This window comes from Orcinus orca, chromosome 2 (assembly GCF_937001465.1).
Source record: "Orcinus orca chromosome 2, mOrcOrc1.1, whole genome shotgun sequence".
Classification (NCBI taxonomy): domain Eukaryota; kingdom Metazoa; phylum Chordata; class Mammalia; order Artiodactyla; family Delphinidae; genus Orcinus; species Orcinus orca.
In genome coordinates this window covers 197,687,228-197,705,400 of record NC_064560.1, presented here as the reverse complement: position 1 = coordinate 197,705,400, position 18,173 = coordinate 197,687,228, and the positions used below count along the sequence as shown (strand labels likewise).

Below are 18,173 nucleotides of genomic sequence, written 5' to 3'. Positions count from 1 at the left end.
GAACCCACTAAAATACAACAACAAATATTTTAATATCTATGTCCCCCTTATAAACAGAGGTAACAGATTAAATCTTTTTGGTTAAATGGATCTCAGAGAAGCAAAATTGGGCCCCTCATAATTCTTGTTTCATAAAATGTTATCATTGAAGTACTCTTGGTCATTTTAATTTTCTTTATATATGGATTTTCTCTTATTTATTAATTTAGTCAGGTACTCATTTTCAAAAGTAAAGTCAACAGCAAAGAATCCACTTCCAAACAAGAGGGTAAACTTTGACTATTACGTCTCCCTATAAACTCCTTAAACAGAGTGGTACAATAGCTGACTTGGGTTAAACAAATCCTTGTTTCATGAATAATCACATCATTGGTCATGAGTGGCCATTGTGATTTTACTAGCATATTTATCTTTAATTTGTTCAATTATTTATTACTCAAGGAAAACACAACCAACCCAAGAACAAGATCTTTGACTAAGCTTAGAATTCATCTATGCTCTTCTTACTCTAAGAGGTAGCAGTCTAAATCTATTTTTTAACAGAAATCTTTTTTTTTTTTTGGTTTTGCAAAATGAAGTAACCACGATCCTTGTCAGACAAAGTCTTGTCATTGGTCCCTGCATAATCTTCTTTGATTTGTTCTATAGTTACATGAAGCCATCTATTCCTTTTAAAGAATATAGTCATCATCCATAAACAAAATGACCAAACCAAGAATAAAAACTTAATCTCTTACTTACCCTGATCTATACTCTCCTTGGCCACATAGGTAACAGTCAAGATCTTCATCATGAAATAATGACTAAAACAACCAAGGTGTGGCCATTCTGGGGCACAAAGCAGATGGAAAAAAGAATAACATGCACTGATCATTGGTTCCTATTTTGCACTCTTTCATTTAGTTAACCATTTGTTTAATCCTAATTTTGTTTCCTTCATGAATCAAACATCTAGTAACCCACTTCAGACTAAAAGCTGAACATTGATTATTAAATACCTCTTTCTAGCTGCTTCCTACACAAAGTGGTAACAACTTTATGTATATGTTTTCTTATTGGGCCAACATATTTCAGAACTGAAGTAATTATATTCCTTATTTTATAACACATCCTAAAAATTGGTCTGTGTTTTGACCTCTCTTTCTTTTCTTTTGAATGTATTTGTTTATTGATCCATTCATTTATTCACTAATAGTATAAAACCAATGTCTATGAACTAGATTCTCAAACTTTCCTGAGATCATTCCCAAAAAAGTCATACACTAGTTCTCTTTTTGCCATGGACCTCAGTGGTTCAAAAAATGATTGATCATAATTTTTATTCAGATGCATTCCATTCACATCATTGGTCCAGGTGTGGCCCTTCTGCATTTAATTTGAACAATTTTTAGCTGTTACAATGAACAACCATGAAACTGTTGTCCTACTCAACAACTAGAGTACTGACTTCCTAAATGAGTAACAGCCTAGATCTTTATCAAGAGGGGGATGTTTAAATAATCAATGGGACAAACATAAAATGGGACATTTCAGTTTTGAAATGAATGGGAAAAGTTAAGTTTTTTTCTTGTACTTCATTTGTGCTAAATTGCATTAATCATAAACTTTGGCTCATAACACATTCTCATTGTAGGTCTATGCATGGCATTTAATTTTAATTACATTTATTCTTTTTTAATGATACAACGGAAACCCATGAGCTAACCACCCAAACCAAGAACTTTATTACTTACATGGCAAGATATGGTCCTCCCCCGGAGGGATTAGGAAAATATCTTCATGATTGGAGAATAATTTAATTAGTTATAGTTCATCCATCCTGTGGAATGTAAGATGCTGACAAATGAAAAGGCCTGGATTGGGGTTTTAATTTAGTGAACCTGAGGTAACCATGACAACAATTAATTGTAAACAATGATTTATGCCACATTCTTATCTCTGCTTCATGAATGGACCTCCACTTTATTAATTAATGTATTCAGTTACTCATTTTAATAACACAATAAGCACCTGTAAATGAACACCCAATATAAGAAGAACTATGAGTGTTGCAGACAAGAGACTCTAGGTCCCTTACCCACAGAGCTAAGAAGTCAGAACTTCATTTTTTTTTTAATTGGGGTATAGCTCTTTTACAATGTTGTGTTAGTTTCTACCATACAGCGAAGTGAGGTAGAATTCCCTGTGCTACACAGCAGCTTCTCATGAGTTATCTATTTTATACATATTAGTGTATAGATGGCAATCCCAATCTCCCAATTCATCCCACAACCCCCTTACCCTCCTTGGTGTTCATACGTTTGTAGAACTTCATTTTTTAAAAGGTGTCTGTTGTGCTGAATCAGATTCTTCACGAACCTTGGTTTACGACACAATCTTATCATTGGTCCTTATGTGGCCTTCTTCGATTATAGTCCATACTTTCTTTTTTTCAATTGTTCGATCTGCAAAAATCAGGAGTCACTATCAGACAGACAATCCATCCGCATGGTGCTCTGAGTGAAAACAGATCAGCTTGCTATATGATGGACTAAAATCCCACTACCCAAGACGTAAAGTAGTGAGAGGAACAGCCATCAAATGTATTCCATACTTTTAAATCATACACTGAATATTCTAAATAAGTTATCCCAACAAAGACAAGAACTTGACCATTACTCACATTGAACCATGAAGGTCTTGATAATTACAAAATGATTATCCACTCATGTCCATTCTGTGAAGCACAAAGCAAATAGCACAAAAAAGGGCGGGGGAGGAAATGAATACGGACTCTTTTATAACTTTAAAAATGTTAAATAAAATAGGACAGAATATCTTTTGGCCAAAAAGGCAAATATGCAAAATTCTCTCCACTGATTCGTGTTTTCCACTTGATTGACTTGCTATTTAGGTATTAATTCATTTCATTATTTATTTCTGTTTCTCTTAATTAAATAAACTAGAACTCACCACTGATCTAGACCAAGAACATTGACTATGACTATTCTCTGTCTAAATGACCCTCATCCCAAACAGGTAACACCTCTGATTTGTTTGTTTATTAATGAACCTCAGTGTCCTAGGACGATATTTAAAAATATATAGTTCAACAGTTGTACTGACTGGTTACATACTAATCCTTGATGTGTAATTCATTCTCATCTCTGGTCTTTTAAATTTTTGTGTACATATATAGGCATTTATCCATTTTTTGTAATACAGCGAACACCCATGAGCAAACTACCCACCCAAGGATGAGAACTTTGTGTACCACGTATACAGGCCTATAGGCTTCTTACCCAGAGACTCCCCAGCCATGACGTTTAACCATGAGAAGACATTCTGGGGAGTAGAAAGCAAATGTTAAAAAGAATGAAACAGCCTAGATCTTGACTTTGCTCTAATACGCTAACGGATGCAGGGTGAGCAGGTTGAGATTAACCTTAAAACTTTGGGCCATGTTACTTGCTACAATTAGCAAAAAAGTAACCCCTCTTTTAATTTAATTAATTCAATGATAAAGTTTACATAAAAAAGGGATACCTTTGAATCCAGTACCTGAATCAAGGACAGGAGCATCTGTGAGCATCCGTCTCTATGCTCCACACATACATACAACCACCTGAATCTCTGAGCCTTACTTGTGCAGAATTAGATTCATCTCAGCCCTTGTTCCAAGGTAATTTCATACCAATGAACAATACTAAATCCTACTTTATTTATTTATTTATTCATAAATTAATTCGGAAACTATTCATTCTTTTTAAAGAAATGGAACAACGTTTAAAACCTCCAAAACCCTGAACAGAAATGCTACTGTATGTATCAATGTTCTTCTTACCCAAACTAGCAAGGGCCAGAGTTTCTGCCCTAAGAGGGACATCAACTGAATGGAACTGGTTAAATCATAATTATTTCAAGACACGCTCATTACTGGCCCACACTTTGTCCCTTTGAGCTAGTGATTGTTATTAACTTATCCATTTATTCACTGTAATGATAAAACCGCACACGCTCAATGCAATAGCATGAATAATAGTAATACTTGCGCAGTTTGCTGCTCATTAGCAAGCTGATAACAGACTGGGTAACTCTGCAGTGGAATTCAGTGAGCACAATAGCTCATGCTGCCTAACAAACTTTTATCACTGGCCTTCTTTAATTTAAACGGCACTTAATCTTTTATTTAATTTTATAAACATGTTTCCGAATTAGTAATAAAACAAACAACCAGTAGACCAAAGACATCCCAGAATGAGAACATTGACAATTCATGCATCTGTCTGTATGTGCTGCATTCTGAGAGATAAGGAACATGAATCCCAACTCCTCAAAAATAGATTAGTACTGATACTTGTTTCATCACATCTGCGATAGTTAGTCCAGGACTGGCCATGTTTTTATTCACTTATTCCTATTTTTTAAACCTCCATGCATTAATTCACTTATACTAATATAATCATTATCCTTGACCCACAAAAGCGCAAAAGAAGGATAACTGAATATTCGAAACAACTGTCTATAAGATCCTTTCCAATACAGACATAGACTAGATTCTTCTTGTGCTGGACCTCAGATGTCCCGACACATATTATTCAACATCCTTGACTCAGACATCACCAGTTGTTAGCAAAGGTCCAAGCACGGAATCTTTTTTCTTCATTTATACTTTGCCTCTTGATTTTATTTATTAAGTTATGACTTACAAATAAAGAAATATACATGAATCAGAAAAAACCCAAAATAAGAACCTTGATATCCCTAATGTAGATCTATAAGATCATTTCCTAGACACTAGATCTCTTTCTTGAATTGACCTCAGTGTTTCATACATGGATACCTCAACATGTTTCCATGTCCATTATTGGACTATGGTTGCCCTGCTCTGATTATATTTCCTATTTCTTAATAATGCATTGACCACCACAAACCACCCAAACCAAGACAAGAACTTTGACTATTACTCACACTGGTCTCCATGTTCCTAAGACAACTGAGTTTGAGGCCACAGTAGAATGCTAAAATCAGTGCAGGAGTGACCATTCTGAGGAGTAGAAAAAAGAACAAAAAGTAAAGTTTGAGACCTTCTATGCATTGATTGTTTGCGTTCCACCTTTCATGGACTCAGTCATTTAATACTTATTAGTTTATGGTAATTCTTTCCGGTTGGACCTCAGAGTTCCAGACACGTATTCATCATGTACGACTCATACGCCACCAGTAGTCATCATCAATCCAGTATTGCCCCTCTTTTTCTTCGTTCATTTCTATGTGTTTATTGATCAAATCAGTAATTCACTAATAATAATTTTAAATCACTATGATTCACAAAAACCCAAGAAGAGTTTTTACATACATAATCTGTACACAGAATAATTCTCACATCAATATATATTTCACTATATCCTCAGTTTTACAAACATTCAATAAACAATACAGTGCATCATATCAATCTCATATTTATTGCTAGTCTAGAGTTGACCATCTTTGATTATTTTTCACACTTTTTAATAATATTTTGAATACTCTTAAACAAACCAACCAAACCAAGACAAGAACTTTGAGTATTACTCACATGGTCTTCATGCTCCAAACACAGATGTAACCAGAAAGCTCCTGACAATGGAAGATGCTTAAATCAGCTCAAGTGCATTCATTCTGAAGAGTACAAAGCAGTACAAAGAAATCAAAAAAACTCAGACCTCATCTCCATTGATCCTTGATTTCTGCATTTCAGTTACTCATTGAGGTATTTATTAATTCTGCATAAATATACATTTTTCCTTAACAAAAAAGGACTAACCTTAAACTTGGAACTGATCCAGATCAAAAAACTGATTCTTACAAAGCAGTGTCCAGATGATCCTAAACCAAAGAGGTAACATTCTTGAATCATTTATTTCTTAAGGAACAACGTTTCAATATTAACATGAAAACTTTTATGAGCAATATTTTTTGTGTCACCACATATGTTCATGTTGAAAAATGCTTCACCCTCCTCTTCTTTATCTATTTATTTATATTTGCTTAATGGTTCTATCATTGATTCATTAGTAATAGCAAATCTAAATCTATGAATCTAAATAAGAACACGATATTTGTATATTGCTGACATCTGTCTATAGGATCATCTCAAACAGAGGGAATAGACTAGATCTCAGGTTGACCCCAAGTTCCACACACATACTACTCATCATCCGTGACTCACATGCCCCAGACATCATTAATGGTCCACATTAGACCCTCGTTTTCTTCATTTGTTTTACATTGGTATCAATTAAATAATTCATTCATGGATTTTAACAAAAATCAAATTATTTAAGAAAACACACGAACAAGATCCTTAAATATTCCTGAAGTCTGTCTACAGAATCTTTTCCCATATACACTATATTTTTTCATTAAGTGACTTCAACATTGATTAGTCAACACGATGATTCCTATGACATCTCTTATTATCTATTATGGATAATTTTTCATTATATTTAGTACTTTTTAATAATGCCAGGAATACTCAAACAAATTACTGAAACCAAAATAAGATCTCTGACTACTACTACTCATCTGTTCTCTTTCCTGACACAGAGGCAACATAATCTTGATCACGACAGAACCTAAGATCAGCTCAGTGCATCCATTCTGAAGAGTACCAAGCAGACACAATGATAAAAAAAAGTTGAGATATTCTCTTCTCTCCATTTATCCACAATTTCCATCCTCCATGTACATAGTCATTTAAGTGTTTATTAATTCACGGTAATTTTTATTTTTCTTTCAATACAATAAATATCAAACATGCAACTGACTCAGGGCAATAACTGGCTACTACTTATCCCTATCAATATCATGCTTATTTAGTTCAAGACATAATATATTTGGTCCATTTTATTATCTATTCCAGTATATATTAATATTCATTTTGCTGACTAAATATTTTATTAATTAACAATGCTTCACCCCTCTTCATCTTTATTCATTTACACATTTGTTAATTTATTCTGCCATTGATTCTTTTATAATTATATATTTAAAATTCATGAGCACAAAGACCAGGAAAAAGATCACTGTATAATCCTGAAATCTATCTATAGTCGCTTAAAATATGATGAATAGACAGAGTCCCTTTGTGTTGATCCTCAGACTTCTGGACACGTAGAATTCATTGCATATGACTCATACACTAGTCATCATCATTAGACCATGATTGGCCAACTTTCTCTTTATGTCACCAATATTTGTTTACTAATTCACTAATAAGGAAATACATGTAAATCACCAAAAAAAGACAAGAATAACATTCTTGAATATCTCATAACATCCACCTATAGACTCATTCATTTCAATCATCTCTTTCAATTAACTGAACTCAATGTTCCATTTATGGATTAATCAATGTAATGCTTCATATTAATCTGATATTAAGCATCGATATGGTTGGCTTTCTTTGATTATATTCAATACTTTTTAATAATACAGTGAATAGTTGTTTTTAAAAAAAACACTCAAACCAAGTCAAGAACTTTGACTATTATGCTGTTCTCCACACTCCTAATACAAAGATGCAACCATACAGCTTGTGACTTTGGAAGAACCTTTAAATAAGCTCAAGTGGGTCCATTCTGAGGAGCAAAATGAGGAGCAGATGATAAAAAAAATAAGACATTCTATCCATTGATCTATAGATTACACCATTCATTTATATAGTTGTTGAGGTATTTATTAAAATAGGTTAATATATTTCTTCTTAATAAATCAAACTGTCAAACTGGAAACTGACTCAACAATGACTTACTTACAAGGTTCTGTTATCATCCTTTTGTCAAAGACAAAACACACTTGGCAAAATACACACGGTACGTTTACTGTCCATTCCAAATTATAATATTATTTTTCCTCATACATTCCTGCCATTAGTTTAAAGCGTCAATTCAAATAGAGATAATGAACTAGATTTTTTTCAGGTTGGACCACGTTCCAGACACACATTCATCATATATGACTCATACGCCATCTTTGGTCATCACTGATCCAATATTGCCCCTCCTTTTTTTCATTAATTTCTATAGGTTTGTTGATTAAATCATTACCTCATTAATAATCATTTTTAAATGTTATGATTCACAAAAACTCAAGAATACTTTTTGTGTCCCGAATCTATATATGGAATTATTCTCACAACAGTATATCTCTCACTATTTATCCTCAGTTTTTCATATATACATTGATATGATAACTTTATCCCATATTTATCACTGAGATAGAGTTGCATTCTCTAAATCTATTTTGCACTTTTTTTAAAATTAATTAATTTATTTATTTTTGGCTGTGTTGGGTCTTTGTTTCTGTGTGAGGGCTTTCTCTAGTTGTGGCAAGCGGGGGCCACTCTTAATCACGGTGCGCGGGCCTCTCACTATCGCGACCTCTCGTTGCAGAGCACAGGCTCCAGACGTGCAGGCTCAGTAGCTGTGGCTCACGGGCCTAGTTGCTCCGCGGCCTGTGGGATCTTCCCAGACCAGGGCTCGAACCCGTGTCCCCTGCATTAGCAGGCAGATTCTCAACCACTGAGCCACCAAGGAAGCCCCTTATTTTGCACTTTTAAATGAATCGCTTAAAAAAACAACACTGAAACCAAGAGAGTAACCTCACTATTACTCACATTAATCTCTGTCTTCCTAGTATATACAGGCAACCGTAGAGCTCATGAGGGTGGAAGATGCTGAAAGCACCTCGAGGGCATCTGTACTGAGAAGTACAACACGAAGCAGACAATTAAAAAAATGAGACTTAATCACCTTTTCTGAATAGGTATCAATGTTTTCAATTTTATTAATATCTTTTGCCACGCAACATACATTCATAATTGGACAATGCTTCACCCTATTGTTTTTTAGTGTATGTATTTATATTTGTCTAATGATTCTATAGTAATTCCATAATGGTAACAAATCTAAGTTATGAAATGAATACAAGAATATGATCTTTGTATATGTCTCACATCTCTTTATAGAAACAATTTCAACAGAGGAACAGGTTAATTTTGTTCTGTGTTGGACCTCCGAGTTTCAGACACAAATTGTTTCATCGTCCATGACTCCTATGCCATCAGACATCACCACTGGTCCATGATTTGGTCTGTTTCTCTTCATTTGTATGTTTGTACTGATTAAATTATGAATTCATCGATAAGAATACAAATAATACATGGTTCATAAAAACTCTAGGACAAGATTCCTAACACTGGTTTACAGAATCATTTTCCACACAGACTATACCTTTTTCATTAATAGACCTCAATCCTGCACATTATTGATTAATCAACATAATGTTTCATATCCTATTTATCATTAGGAATATTTTAATGAATTTAATACTTTTTAATAATATCGTAAATACCCTTAAACACATGTCCCAATCCAAGACAACAGTGTGGACCATTACTCACCTTGGTCTCTTTCCACACAAGGAAGCAGCAGACGATCTTGATGACAACAGGAGCTAAAGTCATCTCCAGCATCTGTTCTGAACAGGACGAAGCAGACAAGATGATAAAAATGTTGAGACTTTCTCTCCACTGATTTAAAGTTTCCACAACTCATCTGCATAGTCATTTAGGCATTTATTAATTTATGGTAAGATTTATTTATTTTGCTCTTAAGAAATCAAATGTCAAAGTTGTAACTGAATCAGTAAATGACAATTATCACTATTATTCTCAAAGACATATACACTTGATCATTTTATTTTCCATCCCAATTTACATCATCAGATTTCTTCATAATACTTTTTAACAATGAACAGTGTTTCTGCTCTTCATATTTATTTACTTACCTATTTATTTACTTATCCTGCCATTGATTTCTTAATACTAATACTTTTAGGTATTTCTGTACACTAAGACTAAGAACATGATCCTCATATATGCCTGGCATCTCCCTACAGGATCACTTCAAAAGAGGGGAGAGGGCTTCCCTGGTGGCGCAGTGGTTGAGAGTCCGCCTGCCGATGCAGGGGACACGGGTTCGTGCCCCGGTCCGGGAAGATCTCACATGCCGCGGAACGGCTGGGCCCGTGAGCCATGGCCGCTGAGCCTGCGCGTCCGGAGCCTGTGCTCCGCAGCGGGAGAGGCCACGACAGTGAGAGGCCCGCGTACCACAAAAAAAAAAAAAGAGGGGAGAATGTTAGATTTGTTTTGTGTTGGGCCTCAGAACTCCAGACCCGTAGTGTTCCTCATCAAAGACTCATACCACAAGTCATCATTGTTTATGCAGACTTGGTCCTCATTACCTTCATTCACGTCAACACTTTTTATTGATTAATTCATCAAGTCACTAATAATAATAAAATAGATGCTTCACGGTCACAAAAACTTAAAACAAACAAGGTCCTTGTCTCTTTCATTTGTCTATAGAATTACTTCCCACAGAAACTGTCATTAATTGACCTCAAAGTTTCCTATATAGATTCATTAATATGAATCCTATATAAATTTATTAATGCTTCATATTAACCCTACTTTTACTGTTTAGCCATGGTCGACAATCATCAATTATATTTCACATTTTTTTTTAAAGATTTTTTGATGTGGACCATTTTAAAAGTCCTTATTGAATTTGTTACAATATTGTTTCTGTTTTATGTTTTGGTTTTTTGGCCCCACAGCATGTGGGATCTCAGCTCCCTGACCAGGGATCGAACCCACACCCCCTGCAATAGAAGGCGAAGTCTTAACCACTGGACCACCAGGGAAGTCCCTCACAGGTTTTAAGAATGCAGTGAAAATCTTATAAAAAACAAAACCACAAAACCAAGAAAATAATTCTGACTATTACTCACTTTGCTCTCCAAGCTCTTAACACACAGACGCAACCACAGGATTCATGACGTCGGTGAAACACTTAAGTCAGCCCATTGCAACGATTCTAAGGAGCACAAGACAAAGTAGAAGATAAAAAAAGAGGTTAAGATATTTTCATTAGTCCTTGAATTCCACATTTCATTTAGTCAGTCATTTAGGTAGGTAGTGAATTGGGATAATTTGTATTTTATTTTCTCCTAAGTAAATGAACAATATCAATCTTGACAATGACAGAGAACATGAAAATTTGACTTATCAATAACTATATCATCCTTAGTCAAAGAATAACCCCCTTGTACCATATGGTTCCTAACATACATTTGTTTTTAATATATGTTGATAGTATTTCTTGCCTAACCACATATTTCTATAATTGGAGAAAGTTCCACCACCTTCATCTTTATTTATCTATTTATTATTTGATTGATCCCATTATAAAAAGAAAATGAATGAACATAAAACAAGATCCTTGTATACTCCTGACATGTGTCTATAGGATCACCTGAAATAGGGGTAATGGGCCAGAATCCATTTGCATTGGACCTCAGAGTTCCAGACACGTATTCATCATACACAACTCATAACGCACCGAACAGTCATCATGGATCCAATGTACCTATTTTCTTCATTCATTTCTACAGTGTTTATTGACTAATTCATTAATTCACTAATAATAATTTTAAAACCCAATTATTCGCAAAAAGCCAGAAAAGCCCTGAAATCCCTATTCTGTATATATAATAGAATTATTTACACATCAGTATATCTCTTTGTTTATATCCTTTGTTTTTATGTTACATATTAATTCAGTATTTATCACTGGGCTACAGTTGGCCATTCTTATTATATATGGTACTATTCAATAACACACTAAATACCCTGAAAGGAATCACTGAAATCCATACAAGACTTTGACTGTTACTCACATTGGTGTCTGTTCTCCTAACACAGAGATGCAATCACAGAGGTCACCATCACGGTACACTGCTTAAATCAGCTCAAGTGTTTCCATTCTGCAAAGTACAAAGAAGTCGATGATAAAAAAACATTTAAGTATAATCCCCATTGATCCTTGATATCCACATTTCATTTACTCATGCATTTAGGTATTTATAAATTATTCACAAGGGAGATATTTTTTTGTTTGTTTTGTTTTTGTTTTTTAAATTTACGGCTTTATTGAGCTAAGATGGACAAATAAAAATTGTTCATGTCTAAATTGTACAAAATGATGTTTAAAGCTATTCAACATTATTTAACACACATACAGATTGTGAAATGATCACTAAAATCAAGTTAATGAACACACCCATCACCTCACATAGTTGACTTTGTGTGTGATGAGAACACTTAAGACTTACTCTATTTGCAAATTCCAAGAACACAATAGAGTATTATTAACCATAGCCACGAAGGTGTGCATTAAATCCCTAGATATTATTCATTGTGTAATGGAAATGTGTACCCTTTGACTAACATCTCCCATTTCTCCCACCTCCCGGTGGCCCCTGGCTACTCAGCATTTTTTTTTTTTTTTTACATCTTTAATGCTTTACAATGCTTTACAATGGTGTGTTAGTTTCTGCTTTATAACAAAGTGAATCAGTTATACATATACATATGTTCACATATCTCTTCCCTCTTGTGTCTCCCTCCCTCCCACCCTCCCTATCCCAACCCTCTAGGTGGTCACAAAGCACCGAGCTGATCTCCCTGTGCTATGCGGCTGCTTCCCACTAGCTATCTATTTTATCTTTGGTAGTGTATATGTCCATGCTACTCTCTCACTTTGTCACAGCTTACCCTTCCCCCTCCCCATATCCTCAAGTCCATTCTCTAGTAGGTCTGTGTCTTTGTTTTTTTTTTGGTCTGTGTCTTTATTCCTGTCTCACCCCTAGGTTCTTCATGACCTTTTTTTTTTTTTTTCTTAAATTCCATATATATGTGTTAGCATACGGTATTTGTTTTTCTCTTTCTGACTTACTTCACTCTGTATGACAGACTCTAGGTCCATCCACCTCATTACAAATAGCTCAATTTCGTTTCTTTTTATGGCTGAGTAATATTCCATTGTATATATGTGCCACATCTTCTTTATCTATTCATCCGATGATGGACACTTAGGTTGCTTCCATGTCCTGGCTATTGTAAATAGAGCTGCAATGAACATTTTGGTACATGACTCTTTTTGAATTATAGTTTTCTCAGGGTATATGCCCAGTAGTGGGATTGCTGGGTCATATGGTAGTTCTATTTGTAGTTTTTTAAGGAACCTCCATACTGTGCTCCATAGTGGCTGTACCAATTCACATCCCCACCAGCAGTGCAAGAGTGTTCCCTTTTCTCCACACCCTCTCCAGCATTTATTGTTTCTGGATTTTTTGATGATGGCCATTCTGACTGGTGTGAGATGATATCTCACTGTAGTTTTGATTTGCATTTCTCTAATGATTAATGATGTTGAGCATTCTTTCATGTGTTTGTTGGCAGTCTATATATCTTCTTTGGAGAAATGTCTATTTAGGTCTTCTGCCCATTTTTGGATTGGGTTGTTGTTTTTTTGTTATTGAGCTGCATGAGCTGCTTGTAAATTTTGGAGATTAATCCTTTGTCGGTTTCTTCATTTGCAAATATTTTCTCCCATTCTGAGGGTTATCTTTTGGTCTTGTTTATGGTTTCCTTTGCTGTGCAAAAGCTTTGATGTTTCATTAGGTCCCATTTGTTTATTTTTGTTTTTATTTCCATTTCTCTAGGAGGTGGGTCAAAAAGGATCTTGCTGTGATTTATGTCATAGAGTGTTCTACGTTTTCTTCTAAGAGTTTGATAGTTTCTGGCCTTACATTTAGGTCTTTAATCCATTTTGAGCTTATTTTTGTGTACAGTGTTAAGGAGTGATCTAATCTCATACTTTTACATGTACCTGTCCAGTTTTCCCAGCACCACTTATTGAAGAGGCTGTCCTTTCTCCACTGTACATTCCTGCCTCCTTTAACAAAGATAAGGTGACCATATGTACGTGGGTTTATCTCTGGGCTTTCTATCCTGTTCCATTGATCTATATTTCTGTTTTTGTGGAAGTACCATACTGTCTTGATTACTGTAGCATTGTAGTATAGTCTGAAGTCAGGGAGCCTGATTCCTCCAGCTCCGTTTTTCGTTCTCAAGATTGCTTTGGCTATTCGGGGTCTTTTGTGTTTCCGTACAAATTGTGAAATTTTTTGTTTTAGTTCTGTGAGAAATGCCACTGGTAGTTTGATAGGGATTGCATTGAATCTGTAGATTGCTTTGCGTAGTAGAGTCATTTTCACAATGTTGATTCTTCCATTCCAAGAACATGGTATATCTCTCCATCTATTTGTATCATCTTTAATTTCTTTCACCAATGTCTTATAATTTTCTGCATACAGGTCTTTTGTCTCCTTAGGTAGGTTTATTCCTAGATATTTTATTCTTTTTGTTGCAGTGGTAAATGGGAGTGTTTTCTTGATTTCACTTTCAGATTTTTCATCCTTAGTGTATAGGAATGCCAGAGATTTCTGTGCATTAATTTTGTATCCTGCTACTTTACCAAATTCATTCATTAGCTCTAGTAGTTTTCTGGTAGCATCTTTAGGATTCTCTATGTATAGTATCATGTCATCTGCAAACAGTGACAGCTTTACTTCTTCTTTTCCGATTTGGATTCCTTTTATTTCCTTTTCTTCTCTGATTGCTGTGGCTAAAACTTCCAAAACTATGTTGAATAAGAGTGGTGAGAGTGGGCAACCTTGTCTTGTTCCTGATCTTAGTGGAAATGCTTTCAGTTTTTCACCATTGAGGACGATGTTGGCTGTGGGTTTGTCATATATGGTCTTTATTATGTTGAGGAAAGTTCCCTCTATGCATACTTTCTGGAGGGTTTTTATCATAAATGGGTGTTGAATTTTGTCGAAAGCTTTCTCTGCATCTATTGAGATGACCATATGGTTTTTCTCCTTCAATTTGTTAATATGGTGTATCACATTGATTGATTTGCGTATATTGAAGAATCCTTGCATTCCTTGGTTAAACCCCACTTGATCATGGTGTATGATCCTTTTAATGTGCTGTTGGATTCTGTTTGCTAGTATTTTGTTGAGGATTTTTGCATCAGTGTTCATCAGTGATATTGGCCTGTAGTTTTCTTTCTTTGTGACATCTTTGTCTGGTGTTGGTATCAGGGTGATGGTGGCCTCGTAGAATGGGTTTGGGAGTGTTCCTCACTCTGCTGTATTTTGTAAGAGTTTGAGAAGGATAGGTGTCAGCTCTTCTCTAAATGTTTGAAAGAATTAGCCTGTGAAGCCATCTGGTTCTGGGCTTTTGTTTGTTGGAAGATTTTTAATCACAGTTTCAATTTCAGTGCTTGTGATTGGTCTGTTCATATTTTCTATTTTTTCCTGATTCAGTCTTGGCAGATTGTGCATTTCTAAGAATTTGTCCATTTCTTCCAGGTGATCCATTTTATTGGCATAGAGTTGCTTGTAGTAATCTCTCATGATCTTTTGTATTTCTGCAGTGTCAGTTGTTACTTCTCCTTTTTCATTTCTAATTCTATTGATTTGAGACTTCTCCCTTTTTTTCTTGATGAGTCTGGCTAATGGTTTATCAATTTTGTTTATCTTCTCAAAGAACCAGCTCATAGTTTTACTGATCTTTGCTATCATTTCCTTCATTTCTTTTTCATTTATTTCTGATCTGATCTTTATGATTTCTTTCCTTCTGCTAACTTTGGGGTTTTTTTGTTTTCTTCCTCTAATTGCTTTAGGTGCAAGGTTAGGTTGTTTATTCGAGATGTTTCCTGTTTCTTAAGGTAGGATTGTATTGCTATAAACTTCCCTCTTAGAACTGCTTTTGCTGCATCCCATAGGTTTTGGGTCATCGTGTCTCCATTGTCATTTGTTTCTAGGTATTTTTTGATTTCCTCTTTGATTTCTTCAGTGATCGCTTCGTTATTAAGTAGTGTATTGTTTAGCCTCCATGTGTTTGTATTTTTTACAGATCTTTTCCTGTAATTGATATCCAGTCTCATAGCATTGTGGTCGGAAAAGATACTTGATACAATTTCAATTTTCTTAAATTTACCAAGGCTTGATTTGTGACCCAACATATGATCTATCCTGGAGAATGTTCCATGAGCACTTGAGAACAATGTGTATTCTGTTGTTTTTGGATGGAATGTCCTATAAATACCAATTAAGTCCACCTTATTTAATGTATCATTTAAAGCTTGTGTTTCCTTATTTATTTTCATTTTGGATGATCTGTCCATTGGTGAAAGTGGGGTGTTAAAGTCCCCTACTATGAATGTGTTACTGTTGATTTCCCCTTTTATGGCTGTTAGTATTTGCCTTATGTATTGAGGTGCTCCTATGTTGGGTGCATAAATATTTACAATTGTTATATCTTCTTCTTGGATTGATCCCTTGATCATTGTGTAGTGTCCTTCTTTGTCTCTTGTAATAGTCTTTATTTTAAAGTCTGTTTTGTCTGATATGAGAATTGCTACTCCAGCTTTCTTTTGGTTTCCATTTGCATGGAATACACAGTGGAGATATTTTTATCTTAACAAAATGAATAACAGCAAACTTGAGACAAACCCACAACAATATAATTGACCCTTAATTATCTGTATTGATATGATCCTTAGTCAAAGCGATGCTCTTGATCCATTTATTCCTGAGTTTCAGTGTTTTCAATTTTATTAATAGTATTTCTTGTCTCGCCACATGTTTATACTTAGACAAAGTTCACCCTTTTTTCTTTACCTGTTATTTATATTTATTTAATGGTCCTATAATTAATCCATTAATAATAATAAATCTAAATCTATGAACCAAATACGTATACTGGGTATATCTTAATATGAAATACAAGAAATACACTAGGTATTTTGTTGGACCTATCTAGACATATATTACTCATTATCCAGACTCATCTGCTACCATTCATCATCACTGGTGCATGAAAGCCCTCTTTCTTTTCATTCTCATAAACATCTGTTTATCGATAAATTCATTGCTAAATACACAGAAATAAAAAATAAACTAAAATATTGTCAATATTTATCTGTAAAATCTTTTCCAGAGACTAACTCTGTTTCAAAAACTGACCTCAAGGATACATTTATAGATTAACCAACATAACATTTCATGTCACTCTGATACTAACATGGCATTTTTCCTTCTTTGATTATATTTCATATTTTGAATAATACATGACTAACCTTAAACAAACCACTGAAACTAAAACATTGACTATTACTCACATGGTCTTCATACTCCTACAGCACAGATGAAACCAGAGAGCTCATGACCACGCAAGATGCTTCAATCAGCTCCAGTGCGTCCATTCTGAGGAATATAAAGCAGAGGAGATGATAATAAAATGAGATGCTCTTCCTGACATCTGTCTATAGGATGCCTTCTCAAGTTGAGAATGGACTAGCTTAATTCAATACTGGACATCAGAGTTCTAGACATGTATTCATCGTATATGACTCATATTGATGATGACCAGAAATCATCATCGATCCAATATTGGTCCTATTTTTCTACATACATTTCTATATCTTTATTGATTAAATCAAAAATCCACTAATAATTTCAGCAGTACAATTCAAAAAATAAAACAAGAAGAGCCTTGGTGTACACAGAAGTATTGTTACTGTAACATATCTTCCTCGATAATACATTGTTTTCCATATATACATTAATCAATATAATGGTTCATATATTCATACTCAGCACTGAGATGTAGCTGCCTTCTTTACTTATATTCCACATTTCTTAATAATACCATAAATTACTTTAATAAAAAAACAGAGAACGTCAACTGTTACTCAGAGCTCCTGTCCATGGAAGATGCTAAATCATCTCTACTGCCTTCATTCTGAGGAGTACACAACACAGAAGATGATAAAAATATTGAGACCTAATAACCACTGATCCTTGTTTTCTGCATTTCGTTTACTCAGTATTTAGGTATTTATTACTTTTTCTTTCTCTCTATACTTTTATCTTGTTAAAAGAGAAAGCTTAATCTATAGTCTTAGGCAGAACAATTAAACTGTCTTTACTGATGCATTTCTATCTAAGCTTGGTCAAAGAGATGACCTTCAGCCATTTATTTAATGGGCAGCAGTGTTTTCAGTGTTTACTAACAGTGTCTTTTGCTAAACCAAATATGTTCATATTTGGACAGTGCTTCACCCTATTTTTCCTTATGTTTATTTGTATTTGTTTAATGGTTCTATCAGAGATCCATTAATAATAACAAATCTAAGTCTGTGAAATCCATACAAAGATATGATCTATTTATA

General features: G+C 34.6%; 9 non-coding genes and 2 pseudogenes across 9 annotated transcripts; all 11 read right to left on the bottom strand.

Annotated features, from left to right (window-relative positions):
- Nucleotides 1-1,279: 1,279 nt before the first annotated feature.
- LOC117200224 (small nucleolar RNA SNORD113/SNORD114 family) lies at nt 1,280-1,353 on the bottom strand. The gene has a single exon (XR_004481710.1). It is a non-coding gene; the product is annotated as a small nucleolar RNA SNORD113/SNORD114 family (small nucleolar RNA).
- A 1,080-nt stretch (nt 1,354-2,433) lies between these two features.
- LOC117200284 (small nucleolar RNA SNORA79) lies at nt 2,434-2,579 on the bottom strand. Its single transcript, XR_004481753.1, has one exon. It is a non-coding gene; the product is annotated as a small nucleolar RNA SNORA79 (small nucleolar RNA).
- A 1,968-nt stretch (nt 2,580-4,547) lies between these two features.
- LOC117200168 (small nucleolar RNA SNORD113/SNORD114 family) lies at nt 4,548-4,622 on the bottom strand. Its single transcript, XR_004481644.1, has one exon. It is a non-coding gene; the product is annotated as a small nucleolar RNA SNORD113/SNORD114 family (small nucleolar RNA).
- Nucleotides 4,623-5,148: 526 nt separating this feature from the next.
- On the bottom strand, nt 5,149-5,220 carry LOC117200312 (small nucleolar RNA SNORD113/SNORD114 family). Its single transcript, XR_004481793.1, has one exon. It is a non-coding gene; the product is annotated as a small nucleolar RNA SNORD113/SNORD114 family (small nucleolar RNA).
- Nucleotides 5,221-6,143: 923 nt separating this feature from the next.
- LOC117200209 (small nucleolar RNA SNORD113/SNORD114 family) lies at nt 6,144-6,216 on the bottom strand. The gene has a single exon (XR_004481692.1). It is a non-coding gene; the product is annotated as a small nucleolar RNA SNORD113/SNORD114 family (small nucleolar RNA).
- Nucleotides 6,217-7,111: 895 nt separating this feature from the next.
- Nucleotides 7,112-7,183, bottom strand: LOC117200195 (small nucleolar RNA SNORD113/SNORD114 family). Its single transcript, XR_004481677.1, has one exon. It is a non-coding gene; the product is annotated as a small nucleolar RNA SNORD113/SNORD114 family (small nucleolar RNA).
- A 761-nt stretch (nt 7,184-7,944) lies between these two features.
- LOC117200167 (uncharacterized) lies at nt 7,945-8,013 on the bottom strand (annotated as a pseudogene).
- Nucleotides 8,014-9,029: 1,016 nt separating this feature from the next.
- Nucleotides 9,030-9,105, bottom strand: LOC117200360 (small nucleolar RNA SNORD113/SNORD114 family). The gene has a single exon (XR_004481871.1). It is a non-coding gene; the product is annotated as a small nucleolar RNA SNORD113/SNORD114 family (small nucleolar RNA).
- Nucleotides 9,106-11,374: 2,269 nt separating this feature from the next.
- On the bottom strand, nt 11,375-11,447 carry LOC117200348 (small nucleolar RNA SNORD113/SNORD114 family). The gene has a single exon (XR_004481845.1). It is a non-coding gene; the product is annotated as a small nucleolar RNA SNORD113/SNORD114 family (small nucleolar RNA).
- Nucleotides 11,448-16,748: 5,301 nt separating this feature from the next.
- On the bottom strand, nt 16,749-16,817 carry LOC117200215 (uncharacterized; annotated as a pseudogene).
- Nucleotides 16,818-17,311: 494 nt separating this feature from the next.
- On the bottom strand, nt 17,312-17,388 carry LOC117200173 (small nucleolar RNA SNORD113/SNORD114 family). Its single transcript, XR_004481650.1, has one exon. It is a non-coding gene; the product is annotated as a small nucleolar RNA SNORD113/SNORD114 family (small nucleolar RNA).
- Between the last annotated feature and the right edge of the window lie 785 nt (nt 17,389-18,173).